Below are 12,116 nucleotides of genomic sequence, written 5' to 3'. Positions count from 1 at the left end.
GCAAATGAACAGGCAAGACGTTTGCTTGCCTTTTTTTTGCAGAGCCTAAATTGAAAGAAATATTTCCGTACAAATAACATTTATAATTTTTGGATTTAACTATAATTTATTATTTACAATATAATAGAGCATAATATAATCTCTCTCTCTCTCTCTCTCTCTCTCTCTCTCTCTCTCTCTCTCTCTCTCTTTCTCTCTCTCTCTCTCTCTCTCTCTCTCTCTCTCTCTCTCTCTCTCTCTCTCTCTCTCTCTCTCTCTCTCTGTGTAGACGATGTGATCATATATTATAGAAAAGTTCTCGTAGAAGCATTTATTTTATTTTATCTGGATATAATACAATTACATAGCGCTGAAGTCACGTATCGTATGCCATATGAAATATCCTCAAAACATAATTTGGCGTATATCGTTCTCCCCACTAGACGTCACTGTGTCACCGCATAAGCACTTTCGCACTGCAATCAATCCTATACTGACAAATGGGCGAACCAATCATATCGTAAAATGTGATACAGTAACTTCGCTGGACCAATGAAAACAACCCCAGTGTGTTTTTCACTGTAAAGGGGCGGGTCTTGTATGTGGTCTGCAGGTTTTCTTTGAGCTCGAGCCAGGTTTTCGGTGTGAGATCCCCTATTTGAGGTTTGGATCGCGAGCGGAGGGACATAACGTTTTTTCCGAGAGGACAGTGAGGTACCGCGTTTGGAAAAGTTTTTTCACGTTGTGGGGGAATTTCACCAGGTAATGTTTGTCTTATCCCTTCAATCCACGTGAATATCATGACACATGTGATATTTTTATGATTGTCGGCGTATTTTGTGAGAGATAAACCAATTCAAACGCACAGTTGGTGTTCATCAGATGCTAACGCTGACCAGCGTCAACGTTGGGCTGGGCTGTAGCTAGCCACCTTTTAAACCCTTCAGCGAGGCTTCACGTACTAGCCAATGTCGCTATCCATCTTAGCATTCATACCTTCGATGCAAAGATATTTCAAGGCACCTATCTCTACCGTGCTATCTCAATTACGACGTTATTCAGCCGTGTCTTCTTAAAGATCGTATTGGTGTTGTACGTCAACGATCGCCGGGGGTTGATGGCTACATTTCGCATTAATGGACCTCACGTGAGAGTAAAAATCTGCTGCCCGCGCCTCTCGGCGTTCCTACGTTACGGATGTTTACCTAGGGTAAATGCACTACTGCTCACATTACGCGGCAAGTTTTGAACAGGCTCCCTACGCATAAAACCAAGAGGACACGGTTCACAGTACATGTCTATGTTATGTTAGATTAAAGCTGCTTCCCTGCAGGGGACTGAAGTTGAATGGCCAGATGTTTGCATAGCATGTGTGCCTTGGCTCAGAAGCAACATACCACAAGTCGGTTTTTATTATGAGCGATTGCCAATAGATTCAAAGTACTGGGACACTCGGCCTTTATCGATAAAGCCAGTTGACCGTTTGTTTTTAGGCCAAAGTTTCGAAATGTTTGATTTAAAACATGATGAAAAATCTAAACTCTTGTGCAAACTCTTCTAAAGTAGGATAGACTAGTTTAGGTGTTCCATGTTTTTGCAAGCATTTAAATGTGTGTGTGTGTGTGTGTGTGTGTGTGTGTGTGTGTGTGTGTGTGTGTGTGTGTGTGTGTGTGTGTGTGTGTGTGTGTGTGTGTGTGTGTGTGTGTGTGTGTGTGTGTGTGTGGTGAAATTCTTAGGGGCAGATTGACAGATGGCTGGTGGCTAAAGTAGTTCTCAGACAAGCAGTACCCCTACGAGTACATTATCAGGGCTTAAAGTTTTGCTTGCGTATCCAGAGAGTTCGGACATTTTCACTGTTGTACTTTTTACATTGAAGAGTTATCGTAGATTGTTTACGGCGAGTGGCTCTAATAATCTCATAGTTCTCTTGTGTTAGTCTGTCTTTTTCAGCAGCTAGTTGTTAGGTGCGTCCTGCAAGTCAGGGTGTCATTTGTCCTGCAGCATACAAAATAACTAAAGACGAAAAGACTCAGTCAGACTGAGACAGACACCCTTTTATCAGGGCAGCTGGCTGGGCACTTAAGGAATTAGGAACCACCTTTTTAATATCCAAACCCAAGTATATGTTGGTGCCCGGCCGGGCACCAAAGCCCTGAGCCAAACTAGTCATCATCTCGGTATTCCCCACAGAAGTATCTCCTCTTGAGCTCTCCTCATCTTATGCCCTGTGACAGACAGAGGGAAAATAATATGTTGTTTTTAAATCCAAACTGAAACTGTATACTACACCCTTGCTCAATACCAATTATTTTGGCTTGCTGGTTGTCCTAGATCCTCTCGATTCTCTGTCAAAAGCAAAACATAGTATGTTTGATATGAGTGAACTGAAGGCATTTCAATCTATTAATTCTGCATGCACAATAGGGATGCTAGATAAAGTATCTCGCTAATGAGATTTGGAGCTTACTTCCCGCTTGCCCGGCATTCACCTCAATTAGTGACTCCTCGTTTCCTGTTCTCATTATCCTATTTTCACAAGTCCCTTGTTTTTAGATTCCGATGACATGCTAGGACAGTGTCGCCTTGAATCTGCCCAGCTCAGAGAGGGATGCATGTTGGGCTAACGCTAGACACGACAGGAAATTCTCATTATTCCTATGAAATGTACGATCTTTCACCTCTCACTTTAGTTTTTGGGGTAGTTTTGATGTGAGCTTGCACACTCTGGGTGACCTTGCTGACCGGCCTTGCTATGTATGTAGCAAACTTATTACAATCCGCTCCAGAGCCGAGCCCCCGCCGGCCGGCTGGGTAGAACACTAGGACTCTGTGGAGCGGTGCTCTGTGGGGCTCCGCTAATGAGCAGACCTAATTGGTCCTTCTGGTAGGAGAATCTTCTCATTAAAAGGTGGCTAAAACTAACTCCAAACGATGGCACAACTCATTTTCAACGTGGCGTTCGTTTCTGTGTCAAAGACCACCCAACGAAAGATAATGCAACCGTTTTTTATTTTATCATGTTTTTATGACATATTTGGATGGAATGTCGCTGGTGCGCTGCCACGGCCAGACAGGCGTTAGTTATTAGCCAAGTGTCAGCTGACTGCCCCAACGGTACAACTGTGTTATTCTCTAGCTTTCCCTCTCTTTCTCCGTTCCTCACCACACACACACACACACACACACACACACACACACACACACACACACACACACACACACACACACACACACACACACACACACACACACACACACACACACACACACACACACACACACACACACACAGGGAATTTGGCCGGCCCTCAGTGAGTAGCCTTGCAGATTGCTTGATAGACTCGGCCGGTGAATTGCATGGCCAAGGTTGCCTTGAACGACAAAACCAACTCTCTCCCAACCCAAGGGTGCTGCTGCTCCCTTGGGCTTAATAGGGGGCTGGGAGTACCATGGCCCCTCTTAACTATGAGTTACACAGGTGAAGCACTAGTTGAAACGGGTCCCAGCCAGTAAGATGGATGAAAGAGGCAGGTACAGTCACGCTGGAGATGAGAGGAAAGCAACGCTGCTGGTAGTAAAAGTCTGACAAAATTAGAGGGATGAAGAGGAACAAAGAGGCAGAGGATATGGGTAGAGTTAGAGGGGGGAACAGAGAGACTGACTAAGGGCGACAGGGAGAGCGATATTGCCTAACCATTCGGAAAGGCTATGGGAACATCGCTATGTCTGTGTGTGTCAGTAGTGTGTGTGTGTGTGTGTCACTCAGTGTGTGTGTGTTTACACTGACCTTGTTTTTTCAACAGGATCTATCTCATCAGCTGTCATTCACAAAGAGACCCACATTCATGATACATTGTCCTACATTCACTCGCTCATTGCATGTGTCTTTTTGGTGTGTGTTTGTGTGTATGCCTTTCGCATACAGCATTAAATGGAGGTCGAAGTGGAAGTGGATCAGAGAAAGAGGGGCTTACTCTTGGGGATGAAAATGTCCATTGGACCTTGACATAATTTATTATGTTATTGCCCTAGAAGTGTAGCAGAAACTTATGCCATTGACCTCACATCCGTACAGTAGTTTAGCAATGAGAGCAATGGCATGTAAAAACATTGATTTGCATGTAAAAATGTTTGTGTATATTGTATAGATCAAATATCTAGGAAAAGATAAGGCCAAAAAGGCGGATGTGTAAATTTGCCTACTCGATGGTAATCAGTTGCACAAGTCCAGGCCCGGCGCGGAAAACAAACAATCAGGAGTGGCGCTCGCATGCGTCCTTGGGACTGTCCTGTTTTCAGACGGACATGCTTGACAGTGCTGGAGCCTGACCAGAGGGGAGCGTTGGCCAATAGCCCCGCAGCGCTCCCTGCTGCCATGCGATCCCACGCTGCGCGACAGCCATTCACACAGCACAGATCAGAGGGCCCACGGATGAATGGAAACTGTAATGTAATGTAAGGTTCCGCTTATTACCGTAACAGAGGGTAAGGGGCGAGCGACGGTGGGAGAGGAGGGGTGGGGAGGGGAAGTGTGTGTGTGTGTGTCGATGAAAGGGGAGGCGATATCGGTGGGAGAGTAGGGTGATGAGCACGTGTGCGCGGGGAGGGGCTGAGGGAGCCCAGGGAAAGGGTCTGGGTCTTTGACCAAAGGGGGGAAAAAGACAGAAGGAAATGATGGGACAAAAGGGGGAGATTTTGAAGGCAGAGTGGGGGGGGGGGGGGGTTTGCTGTGGCTTTTTGGCCGGCGGCCAGATGTGGTTAAAAACAGATTAATCAGCAAAGGGTCACATTCTCCCAAAGGGAACATGAACCCAACTGTTGGAGAACAAAAAGTCAATAAATAAGAAATTAGAGCAGTGATTCACATGCCACTACAGCTGTTAATATCAGCAGATCAATTTAAATCTGATACACCAGTATTCAGTTATTAAAGAAACCATTTGTGCTGCTTGAATTAATAAATAAATAGATGTTCAACTGCAATTTAAATGGTCAGGAGGAGAGAATGATGGGTCAGAAACTACATTTTAGAAAGTAGAGAGGTTAACTAACAGAAATTGGCTAATCACAACATTAACTGGTTGGCTTATTATGGAGGTATAAGGTATCTTGCCTGGTACAGCATCCCTGACAATCAGTAACTGAAAAGTGTGTGTTTTTATTTTAACCCTGTGAACTGAATTTCTTCAGTAGTACTCCACCTTAATGAGCGCATTCTCTGATTGTCCATCCTAGAGGAAATGCTATTTTAGTGAGTGAGTCGGGGGTTATGGGTAAGGCTAAGTCATCTAGCGGTGTGTGTGTGTGTGTGTGTGTGTGTGTGTGTGTGTGTGTGTGTGTGTGTGTGTGTGTGTGTGTGTGTGTGTGTGTGTGTGTGTGTGTGTGTGTGTGTGTGTGTGTGTGTGTGTGTGTGTGTGTGTGTGTGTGTGTGTGTGTGTGTGTGTGTGTGTGTGTGTGTGTGTGTGTGTGCGCTGCAAGCTCCTAGATATTTTACTAAAGCAACAATACAAGTGCAAGCTAGAGTGTAAACATTTGGTAAACCAGAGATATTCATTGGGTCCCTCCAATAGCGTTCAGTGATGTAGGCTAGGCTCTGGTTTCTTGTATGCTGTAGATCCCATGTTCCCGGCCTTTTCCAAGATTTGTATACGGATTTAGTTTAGACTTTAGCCCTTTGGCTTTCAACAGCACCAGTGCATCTTGATGTCCATCCAGATGATCGTCACACCACATGCAACCCTAATCCCTGAATGTATCGGTCCTGTGTTGCCTTGACAATACCCCACACCACACCCACTCTTGCAAAAAAAAAGATCAGTTCAACTTTCCCGGTTTTATTTCCTACAGGTTCAACAACACGCTACCTCAGTCGTATAATCTTTTAAATGTAGCGCGTCTCCCTTTTTCCTTTCAAAGCACTCGGGGGCTCGAAACGTTTTTTGTCTAATGTTCTCTCGTTTGACCCTCTCTCTCACTCGCTCTCACTCTCGCTCTCCCACGTACACACACAACTTGCAGGCAGAGCCCTTGCGGCTGACTGCCTTAATTGTTGAATAGGGGAGTTTAGCAGATAACAAAAGTAGTTATGAGCTGACCTATTATTCTCTCACAGAAAGAGACGGAGGGAGGGGGCGCTGGCTGGTGGATACACCAGCATGGGTGGTGGTGCATGCGTGGGTGTGGGTTGCACACAAGCTTGTATTGTACACCTGAAATGGGTTTTGCGGGAGTCATAATAGTGGAGGGTGTAGGTGGATTTCTTTGAAAAGTAATTGCAGAAGTTATGATTAATAAAAAGGGAAGTTTAGAATGGGAGGCTTTGTCTTTTGACAAACCAGTAGAGCTGTAATATACAGGCATTGCTGGCGGTGGGAATGGTATTCATGGGGGAAACCCCAGGGAATAAGGAGGAAATGTTGAATACATAACAAGAATGATCATCTGTGTACACGGATAATCACACCACCATCAGTGTTATCACCACCTCGGGAAAATGCATTCAGACCAACTGGTAAATGCACAGAAATAGATGGATGAACGGTCGGGTGGAACGGGCTGACTGAGGGACAGCTGTGACATGGATAATCCCAGTTATAATCCAGTGTCTATAGGGCTTGCCAGTGTAAGGGACGGGGCTGTTTTGAAATTTGGACATGGCCATCATGTTTGTGAGATTCAGTGGTCGCTGATTTGCGCTTGTAAGCACATTTTCCACCACGGCAGATGGACAAATAGTTGGATGAGACAGAGTGTGTTTGTGTGTTCAGATTGAAAAATGCGTATTATTGTCAGTAATGCTAATCTTTTGCCATTTCCTTTACTTTGTGGGTTTTGGGTGTGACCTATGCTATGATACCATTTCCTCTGACACAAAGAAAGTGAGAGAAAACACGCACGCACTCGCGCACATTGCACCCTGAATGCTTTGATACGGTTAGTGATTGTTCAGCGTCATGTCTTTTTTTTTCAGCGTATCGATAAAAAAATCTGCTGAAATCTCCACTTGCCACGGCTGAATATAGCTGTAGTGTTATTAATTTGGTTGCCACAGCAAAATAGTCTTTCATTAACTTTTGAACCCTAGGGTGTGTTGTATTCATTTTTATTTGTAAAGTCTTCAGGATTCCTTGTAATTTATCCTATTACACAATGCATTAGGGGCAAACATTTTAAGCTGATTGTAGAGGAAAACCTGTCAGCTGAAAAGCTAGATGTCCGCTGTGATGTATTTTTACTTGGTTGTTTTTGTTTTTCTCTTGGGGGTGTCTGCTATAAAATAAGGGATTGTAGCCATGGGCCTGCAATGTAGAAAGCACTTCACTGTGGAATAGCTCTCTTATAACCCTATGGCAGATAAAGTTGATATGGAAGAGCTGTGCATGTGCTTGTCTGTGTCTGTGCCTCTGCACAATGCACGTTTTTTTCTGCGTTGTGATTAGGGCCCGACCGATATTGATTTTTGAGTGCCGATGCCGATGCCGATTATTTTCAGAGAAAAATTCCGATTACGATTTAATCGGCCGATTAAAAAAAAAAAAGAAAAAAACATATAAAACGTAGTTTTTGATACCTTAAATATACTTTAAACACTTTTGACGAATATGTGAATTGATGCAGAACCTTTGAGTGTTTTAGAATACATTTACAGTCAAAAATTAGTGTAATGTAAAATGTAAAATAAATAACTAACTCCCAATGTGCTGCGCTCGTGAGCAGTGACTAACACGTGCGTGCTGAGCAGTATGGTCTCACCGTTAGAGTCTACAGTATAACAAATTAACATGGCCTGGGACCTAAAGAAAAACAGGCACAACATGCTCAAACAACGCGTCTTGTGTACATTGGTGAGGTGAGCGCGCAGCTGCCTGAGCGAGCGTGCTTTCATGTTGTATGGTAAAATTCAATCTCCTCTTTTTTACTCCAGCTAAAGTTGTTAGTTAGCAAGGCGAGTAGGAGCGCAATCTGCAGGATACAAATCGCAATAACATTAAAAAAAAAAAAAAAAAAACGGTTGTAATCTGCGACTTTTTGGCCGATGCCGATTATTTTCAAAAAGGCTATAATCGGCAGATTAAATCGGCAGGCCGATAAATCGGTCGGGCCCTAGTTGTGATTGATGCCCCTGGCAATGTGGATAATAGCACTGCAGGCATGAAACCTTGACCGTGTACGTGGGCGTGAGTCTGTCATTTACACACTACTCCGTAATCTCCTCCTTGTGACGAATGGTACAACAAATTGCTTGTATAAAGCTTTCTTTGCTGGCTGCCTATAGTGAAGCATCTTGGAGTTAATTTTCCAGCAGATCAAGGGGTCTCTGGGATGAAACGCACACTGGGCTTTGAGGTAAGGCTATGACGGAGCAACAGATTTTCCCAGTCAGGCTCAATCAAGTATTTTCTTATTACTTTCCTCCTTTTGCTTTGCCTTACTTTCTTGCCTACTTACTTCCCCTTATTAATGGCTCTTCTGAGGAATACTTTTTTTATTTGGAAGTAAACAAGATGAGAGAATTTCTATAGCTTTCCGTCTGTATTCATTTCTCACTGGGGATCTTTTATCAGTGCAAATAATGGTTTATTTACTCAAACTAATACATATACTATTAAATAAACTATTACACTATAAATCACTGTGTCATAAACCTATCATCTGAACCAAGGGGGGTTGGGAGTCATGTTGCCGGAAGGTTTCAAGGTGGTCGTGTGTAGGCAGTTCCATGAAGAGGCATGGATCCGAGCCTTTGGGACATGTTGAATGCCTTGCGTAGGCGTCTCCCCTTGAACTTGACCCTGGGAGACCAAACAACATGTTAAAACCCTACCCACTCCCTTTCTCCGTATTTCACACTCCCGCTCTCTTCCCACTCCTATTATACACACTTCATTACCGCCCCTCTCATTGTAACCTTGTTTCTTGCTCTCCATCCTCCTCTCCTTGACCTTTTGTTTGTGGTTCTCCAAAGCCCTTTACCCCACTAGCTCACACTTGCGCTCTGTCCCTCACTTCTTCTCCCCCCCTTCCCTAAATTGCATGCCACTCCACAACTAGGGTTGGGGGGAGCTCTAGAGCTACAGAGCTCTGAAGGACGGATGAAAGAAGATGAGGAGGGAGGGACTGAAGTGAGGGGGGCAGGCATGATCTGCATATCAGAAGCGGATGTTGATTGTATACACAAGTTGGACAAAAGAATGGATAAGATAAAAGGGAATTGAGAAGGAGGAAGATGAAGAGTGGGGAAGTACTGCATGGTTAAAGGGCACAACGAAGTAAGATGTTAATCTCTCTAACTTAATCCATCCATGTAATCACCAGCAACTAACCAGCTATGGACTATTAGTGAAAAACTATTTACCCTATATATGGGGTTGTAAATCTTCAATCAAGGGTTATGAAAGCCTGTGTGTTTCTAATCCGTCATCACTCTTTTGAATGCAATGCATCCCATACCAAAGAGTCCCATTTGAAGTTACACCTAGGTAGTGTTTGTAAAACTGTTTCAGTCAGAAGGACATCCAGGGTATTACTATTAGGTATGCTGCTGCATTAGCGTCGGTCATCCTCCTGAGTTTTGATAGATTCAAAACCTTTTTAGCACACTCGCTTATAACTAACCACACATAGTGGGCGTTTAGATCTCTCAAGGAAAACGCATGTTTTCAAGACACAACCTCAGACCCTGGCAGAACTTGGATGGATACGTGTGTACGCTGGCATATGGTGACCGGGTCTTTGATGATACTTTCTAGTTCACTTGTAAACGGGAAGTCCTACTGTGTCAATGTCCCAGCTTGCTAGCATAGTTACATAACATGCTAAGCATGCAGATATTGTTCCCCAACCATAAGCCATTGATCCTATGGTTGTAGAAGGCGGGGGCGGAGGGCAGGCAGGCAGAGGAGAGGGACACAATGATGAACATGCAATAATGTTGACTCCATTGTCCGAGTGGACTGTGGTGTGGGAAATGGAGAGAGGAGGCCGGCCAAAAGAGAGATAAAGAGGAGAGATTGAAAAGGGCCCCGGAAAGAAGGGATTGAGGCAGGCGCAGATGAGAGGAGAGATTGGGCGAGGGACACAGAGAGGCGGACGGGGTAGATCAGTGGGCTCCCAGGGCGGGAGAGAGAAACATTTTATTAGGATAGAGTGGGATGAGTGGGATAAGAAGAAAGTCCTCTCTAGTCTGAGACTCACTCTGAGAAAAAGGGGGGAATAGAAGGAGAGGGAGAGGGGGACGGACGAAGGGTTCTAGAGTTTTAAAAGGACTAAGCAGCAGTGACAAATATCTCTCAGAAACATGCAGTCCACTGCCAAGATTTATTCTCCCTCTCACACACATGCTGCTCACACACTCACTCAAAACCCGAGCAAAGCCAGCTCAACCATTGATGAAGAACTGGTTTGAGTCAACAAGAGGGACGACCACTACAACTAGTGTTGGATCACATTGAGCTGGATAGTGGCCTGGATAGTCTGCCACTAACTACAACAGTCTGTATTCCTAGTAGCCTAAACCATGGTTTTCCTATATGTCCATTAAGGTGCGTTCACAGTCACACCAAAAGTAAAGTAAATATTCTACTTGCGTTACTCGCGCACTGCAAACCTTTCTTGCGCGAGAGATTCAGCATTAAGTGAAAATTCGTGGCAAAGTGCTAATATTTCAACTTGAGTGAATGAGGCGAATTTGCGCAAGCAGAATCACACAAAATCTGCGTGAACCACGCTGTGCCATTTGAGCCGACATATAATGTTCATAGTGTCGTTGCATTTACTTAGTATGTATTTACATCGTGCAGAAATAAGCTCCGCTTTTGGTTTGACCGGATCTTTACGCTGTTTCCAGAGAAACTATTGAGATAGCAGGAAATTCTAAACTAAATTTAACAAAATCATTAGCTCAAAACCACACAGTCTTTAGTTGTGACAGTTAAATCTAGATAGCGGGTTATGTTGTGGTGATTTGGACGATGCGATGCGAAGAAGAAATGGTGTCTTGATAGTTATGATACACACGCACACGTACACTCCAACTGTGGACTAAGAGACTATTTTGAATAACTTGAATCTGTAGGCTATTTCAACTGAACTCAACATTTGGATCAACAGCTGACCAGGTTAACCTTCCTGCATCAGCAACACTTCCTGCATCACAAACAAGGCAGACGCTTAAAAAAACTGTGTATTTGCAGGTCTGGAAAAACAATTGTCTGGTTATAGAATCTGCCTTGTTTTCTCATCTCTTTGTGATTTGCAAATCATGTCTGCAACTCACAGGATGTCATTTTAGACATCCTCTTTCCTCCCGCTTCTCCCTCCTCTCTGCCCTCCACCTCATTAGCCAATCATGCGTAAGGAGACCTGTTCTATTTTTACTCAATTGTGGTTGTGTCTGCGTGCGCTTGTACTCGCACTTGTATTATTGAAGGTATCATCAGGGAATGAGTGATAAATCTGAAAACTAGCATCAGATTAAAAATAAACATCAATGACCATGAATGACCAAGTAATCTCGTGTGTGTGTGTGTGTGTGTGTGTGTGTGTGTGTGTGTGTGTGTGTGTGTGTGTGTGTGTGTGTGTGTGTGTGTGTGTGTGTGTGTGTGTGTGTGTGTGTGTGTGTGTGTGTGTGTGTGTGTGTGTGTGTGTGTCCGTCCTCAAGTACGCTACACACAACCTTGGGGCTCTGGTCTGGTTTAACACTAGCAGGCTGCAGGCATCCACAGCCACTCTATAAATTCTGACCTCAGCTCGCCCTTGGTTCCGTTGTCATGGTCCCCGAGTGTCGTCACATCCTCTGTGTGTGTGTGTACAGGTACTTGATCAGCTTGGTGTGGGTGTGGGTACTTGATCCACATGTTGTTGGCATGCATATGTGTCTCTGGAAAAATGTTTAAAGTCATGTGCGACGATGACAAGCTGAAGTGTGATTAAGTGAGTGAGTGTGTGTGTTTGTGGGGGGCGGCAGGCCTGGTTGCCCACACAGCTGTTGATCTTGATGACTCCCTAATGTGCATGTTTTGTAGAAATTTCCGACTGTCAAACAACTTTAAAAAGTTCACTGTGAGTGGGTGGGAGCAAGAAGCTTAAGTGACTGCTCCACTACCATGGAATTCATGTGCTAATGCTTTAAGTATCCA

At 44.2% G+C, this 12,116-nt stretch overlaps 1 protein-coding gene across 9 annotated transcripts in view; it reads left to right on the top strand.

Moving 5' to 3' along the window:
* Positions 1-552: 552 nt before the first annotated feature.
* The window catches only part of epb41l2 (erythrocyte membrane protein band 4.1 like 2), a 46,447-nt gene continuing 34,883 nt past the window's right edge, over positions 553-12,116 (top strand). For 3 of the 9 annotated variants that reach the window (XM_060041794.1, XM_060041799.1, XM_060041791.1), the window contains exon 1: positions 564-741. The gene's annotated coding sequence lies outside the window, so the exon portion shown is untranslated. Of the gene's footprint in view, positions 742-12,116 lie in introns of all 9 variants that reach the window. The other 6 variants (XM_060041792.1, XM_060041790.1, XM_060041798.1 and 3 more) reach the window with 4 other exon arrangements.

Source organism: Gadus macrocephalus, chromosome 21 (assembly GCF_031168955.1).
Source record: "Gadus macrocephalus chromosome 21, ASM3116895v1".
NCBI classification, from domain to species: Eukaryota; Metazoa; Chordata; class Actinopteri; order Gadiformes; family Gadidae; genus Gadus; species Gadus macrocephalus.
Note: the sequence above shows the minus strand (reverse complement) of the source record. Positions and strands in the feature narration are given on the sequence as shown.